Genomic DNA, 6,204 nt, shown 5'->3' with positions numbered 1-6,204 from the left:
CTGAAATCAATGAAATAGAAACCAAAAAAACCATACAAAGAATTAATGAAACAAAAAGTTGGTTCTTTGAAAAAATAAACAAGATTGATAGACCCCTGACAAACCTGACTAAAATGAGGAGAGAAAAAACCCAAATTAGTAGAATCAGGAATGCAAAAGGGGAGATAACAACAAACACCATGGAAGTCCAGGAAATCATCAGAGACTACTTTGAGAACCTATATTCAAATAAATTTGAAAATCTTAAAGAAATGGACAGATTTCTAAATACATATGATCATCCAAAACTGAACCAAGAGGAAATTAATCACATGAATAGATCTATAACACAAAATGAAATTGAAGCAGCAATCAAGAGTCTCCCAAAAAAGAAAAGTCCAGGACATGATGGATTCTCTGCTGAATTCTATCAGACCTTTAAAGAAGAACTGATACCAACCCTCCTTAAACCCTCCTTAAACGGTTCCACAAAATAGAAAGGGAAGGAAAACTGCCAAACACATTTTATGAAGCCAGTATTACACTTATCCCAAAACCAGGCAAAGACACCTCCAAAAAGGAGAACTATAGGCCAATCTCCTTAATGAACATTGATGCAAAAATCCTCAACAAAATAATGGCAAACTGAATTCAACAACACATCAAAAAGATTATTCACCACAACCAAGTAGGCTTCATCCCAGGGATGCAGGGGTGGTTCAACTTATGAAAATCAATAAATGTAATAAACCACATTCACAGAAGCAAAGACAAAAACCACTTGATCATCTCAATAGATGCAGAAAAAGCCTTTGATAAGATCCAACACCATTTCATGATAAAAGCTCTAAGAAAACTAGTAATTCAAGGAAAGTTCCTCAACATTATAAAAGCTATATATGACAAACCTACAGCCAGCCTTATACTTAATGGAGAAAAACTGAAACCATTCCCTCTAAAATCAGGAACCAGACAAGGATGTCCACTATCCCTACTCCTATTCAACATAGTACTGGAATTCCTAGCCAGAGCAATTGGGCAAGAAGAAGGAATAAAAGGAATACAAATAGGTAAAGAAACTGTCAAAATATCCCTATTTGCAGATGACATGATCCTACACCTTAAAGACCCAAAAAACTCTACTCAGAAGCTTCTAGATAGCATCAATAGCTATAACAAGGTAGAAGGATATAAAATCAACATAGAAAAATCATTAGCATTTCTATACACTAACAATGAGCAAACTGAAAAAGAATGTATGAAAATAATTCCATTTACAATAGCCTCAGAAAAAATTAAATTCCTAGGTGTAAACCTAACAAAAGATGTGGAAGACCTCTACAAGGAAAACTATACATTTCTGAAGAAAGAGATTGAAGAAGACTATAGAAAGTGGAGAGATCTTCCATGCTCATGGATTGGTAGAATCAACATAGTAAAAATGTCGATACTCCCAAAAGTAATCTACATGTTTAATGCAATTCCCATCAAAATTCCAATGACATTCATTAAAGAGTTTGAAAAATCTACTGTTAAATTTATATGGAAACACAAGAGACCACGAATAGCGAAGGCAATACTCAGTCAAAAGAACAATGCTGGAGGTATCACAATACCTGACTTCAAACTATATTACAAAGCAATAACAATAAAAACAGCATGGTACTGGCACAAAAACAGACAAGAAGACCGGTGGAGCAGAATAGAGAACCCAGATATGAAGCCACACAACTATAACCAAGTTGTCTTTGACAAAGAAGCTAAAAATATACGATGGAGAAATAGCAGCCTCTTCAACAAAAACTGCTGGGAAAACTGGTTAGCAGTCTGCAAAAAACTGAAACTAGATCCATGTATATCACCCTATACCAAGATTAACTCAAAATGGATCAAGGATCTTAGTATCAGACCCCAAACTCTAAAGTTGATACAGAAAAGAGTAGGAAATACTCTGGAGTTAGTAGGTATAGGTAAGAACTTTCTCAACAAAACCCCAGCAGCACAGCAACTAAGAGATAGCATAGATAAATGGGACCTCATAAAGCTGAAAAGCTTCTGTTCATCAAAAGAAGTTGTCTCTAAACTGAAGAGAACACCCACAGAGTGGGAGAAAATATTTGCCAATTATACATCAGACAAAGGTCTGATAACCAGAATATATAGGGAACTTAAAAATCTAAATTCTCCCAAAACCAATGAACCAATAAAGAAATGGGCAAGTGATCTAAACAGAATTTTCTCAAAAGAAGAAATTCAAATGGCCAAAAAACATGAAAAAATGCTCACCATCTCTAGCAATAAAGGAAATGCAAATTAAAACCATACTAAGATTCCACCTCACCCCTGTTAGAATAGCCATCATTAGCAACACCACCAATAAAGGTGTTGGCGAGGATGCGGGGAAAAAGGAACCCTCTTACACTGTTGGTGGGAATGTAAACTAGTACAACCACTCTGGAAAAAAATTTAGAGGCTACTTAAAGAGCTAGACATTGATCTACCATTTGATCCAGCAATACCACTCTTGGGGATATACCCAAAAGACTGTGACACAGGTTACTCCAGAGGCACCTGCACACCCATGTTTATTGCGGCACTATTCACAATAGCCAAGTTATGGAAACAGCCAAGATGCCCCACTACTGATGAATGGATTAAGAAAATGTGGTATCTATACACAATGGAATTTTATGCAGCCATGAAGAAGAACGAAATGTTATCATTCACTCGTAAATGGATGGAATTGGAGAACATCATTCTGAGTGAGGTTAGCCTGGCCCAATAGACCAAAAGTCGTATGTTCTCCCTCATATGTGGACATTAGATCAAGGGCAAACACAACAATGGGATTGGACTATGAGCACATGATAAAAGTGAGAGCACACAAGGGAGGGGTGAGGATAGGTAAGACACCTAAAAAATTAGCTAGCATTTGTTGCCATTAATGTAGAGAAACTAAAGCAGATACCTTAAAAGCAACTGAGGCCAATAGGAGAAGGGGACTAGGAACTAGGGAAAAGGTGAGATCAAAAAGAATTAACCTAGCAGGTAACACACACGCACAGGAAATTAATGTGAGTCAACTCCCTGTATAGCTATCCTTATCTCAACCAGCAAAATCCCTTGTTCCTTCCTATTACGGCTTATACTCTCTCTACAACAAAATTAGAAATAAGGGCAAAATAGTTTCTGCTGGGTATTGAAGGGGGGGGAGAGGGAGGGGGGGAGGGGGTGGGGGCAGCGGGGAGAAATGACCCAAGCCTTGTATGCACATATGAATAATAAAATTTTAAAAAATCACCAAAAAAATATAATTCCTTCTAGCAAAACCATATCTCTCTGTGATAGGTGTACACATCACTGGGTCCAGTTAGCACCTCTAAAATCCATACTCCATCCTGAATCTCAAAATAGTAGATCATTCTACATACAATCATTCTACTTATAACCTACATGTATATAACTTATAGATGTTATATGCATATAGTTATAATATCATTCTACATTAATGAATGCATCTCACTTCCACTCCCTCTGAAGTAACTTGAAACAAAGAATGGATGTTATGATGTGCAGAGGACAGAGAAATGGTGCTACATATGCCTGTGTCTAAAAAACAGTATGTTAATAGTTCGAAGAGTAACACAATTGTCCCTGGGAATTCCCCCTTCCCATTTCAATCTCTGTGACAGTCTGTCTAGTTGACACCATAGTCTAGGAGTACAGGTGGTACATTTCAGGAGAGACTTCTACCAAGACAAAAAACACAGGAAATGTTTTAATAGAGTATCTCACCCATGTCACATTCATGTTTATAAATAAAGGGTTGTCATAATTTCCTCTATGGGCATCTTCCAGGAATCCCTTGGCTAATATCCTATCACAAATGTAAAGTCTTCTAATTCTTATCATATATTTCAAAAAAGGAATGGAAAATTGTGTTGGGGGAAAGTGACAGGAATAACAAGTTGTGACGGTCAATTATTATTTTCACATAACTGATATCATGATATGTGTCTTCTTTCCCCCCAAATGTTTTTGTATTATGCTATAGTTTAAGTAAATATCTTGCAAAGGTCTATTAAAGGCTTGGCCACCAGACTGTGGTGCTGTTGGGAGGCAGTGCAATCTTTAAAAGGAGGAGCCTGTTGAAAAGAAGTGAGGTCATTGGAGGCATGTGTCTGAAGGGGATATTGGGACCCAGCCTCTCCTCTCTTTCTCTCTTTGCTTCATGGCCACCATGAGGTAAATAGGCATCCTCTACCATGATGTATTATGGTATCACCTCAGACCCAAATCAACAGGACCAAGTGGCCACAGAATGAAACCTCTGAAAATATGAGTGAACATAAACCTTTATTCCTTACAAGTTGTTTATTTCTGGTAATTTGTCACAGTGGTAGAAAATGGACTTACATACATTATTTCTATAAAAATAACATGATATTTATGAAGTTCATGTAAGAAATGTCCATGAGTTGTGCCAGTTTCTTACTTAATATTTCTATGAAAGAACGAAAAGAAAAGGATTAATCTTTAATCACCTCAAATAAGTCATGGAGTTTTGATTGCATGTCAGGTTTCCAACTATTTCTGCTCCATGGAAAACTATTTAAAGGGTGGGAAAACATTCCACATTTGGAAAAAATTCATTGTTATTGTTAAACTTTCTCTATTGAGTCTTCCTAAAAGGTGAATATTTGAAACAAAACAGTCTTACAAGCAGAGATAGAACTGAATCTAATGCTGTGGTATCAGATTGTTAGTAGTGTTATTCAGACTGGTGAAGGCAAAAGTGATTGTATGAGCCTTTGACAAAACTCCAGTCTCTTGTTATAGTAAATCCTTTTCTGCCTTATTGTTTGCTACAGTTAAATAAAAATTAGAACAAGGCTAAAAGCTTGAGACATGCCTAATTTGGGAAAGTATACAAACTTAGAACCTGAAAGAATCATGGACTTTGAGCTCTGGAATATGAGGGTGGGCCTCATATTTTCCCACCTGTTTGCCTACCTACAATCATTTCACCTGAGACTTTCTATATACAAATTGTTATACTTTCTGTTTATGAAACAAAAGAATGGCACAGTAAGAGACATAAACCCATGAACCCATCTCCATCTCTGGGTTCGGATTGATTTATAGGCCTTGGGTCCCTCATTTCCTCCCCATTAGTTGTTATTAGACTATTATGACTCTGTGCATTCCTCCAGCTTACCACTTCCAGGGAAGAGATGCAATCCTGCCCAGCTGCACTAAGCTAGTTATCACTACCACTAATTTTCTGCCAGAACCTATGAGTTATGTCACATTTTGTGCTGTTCCAGTAAAAACATTTGTTCCTTGGTAGTGCTAGTACAGATCTTGTTGGAAAAACTATAGAATGTCCCCAAGGGGCAAAAGGTATAAGAGGGATTTTTGTCATGAAAAAAAATTGAATACCTGTTAGGTTGGGACAGCAGATCAAAGCAAAGAAGAGAGACTTAGGCAAGCATGTCTTGAACCAAACACTTCTAGATATCTATTCATTCTCTCAACAGTATGTTTAAGGGATCTACAATGTGCCAGACATTGTGCAAATAGAATCATCATGTCTGCTAAAATATCTTAGAGCCAAAAGGCCTGGGATCTATTCCATGTGTCTGCTGTACTGAGTTTTGCAATCTAATAAAAGATGCTTAGCTTTGTGAGAGTCTGGCTTCTGATCTAGATAATGGAAATTCATTATGTAATTGATTTATCAAATAGATTTATCTATTTATATCTATATGATATGACATAATCATTCCATGTATCAACTTATTGATATTTATGGAGAATGTTATTGTAATTGCAAACATTTAGGAAAACAGAAGAATACATGCATATATATAATATGTGCATATGAATAAAAAATATATGTATAAACAGAAAATGTACATATAACAATATAATTATATATGTTTGTGTATATACAGAGAGAGAGGGAGAGTGAGAATTAAGAGATTCTTTTTTTATAAAAATTTTTATTAGGATATATTCATTACATGGGGGGGGTTCAAAGTGACGATTCCAATCAGACTTATATTGTGCATTTACATTTCCCCCATTGTCTGTTCCCCTCAGCTCCCTCTAACTCCACCCAAAGCAATTGCAAGAGGTTTCTTGGCTCTGTTTCATTTCATAAAGGTATATGAAGTCCATCAACCTCAATCTCCTTCCTTCATCCACCCCGCTCCCACAAGT

This window comes from Castor canadensis, chromosome 7 (genome assembly GCF_047511655.1).
Source record: "Castor canadensis chromosome 7, mCasCan1.hap1v2, whole genome shotgun sequence".
NCBI classification, from domain to species: domain Eukaryota; kingdom Metazoa; phylum Chordata; class Mammalia; order Rodentia; family Castoridae; genus Castor; species Castor canadensis.
The sequence above is the reverse complement of the archived record's forward strand: the minus strand, read 5'-3'. Positions refer to the sequence as shown.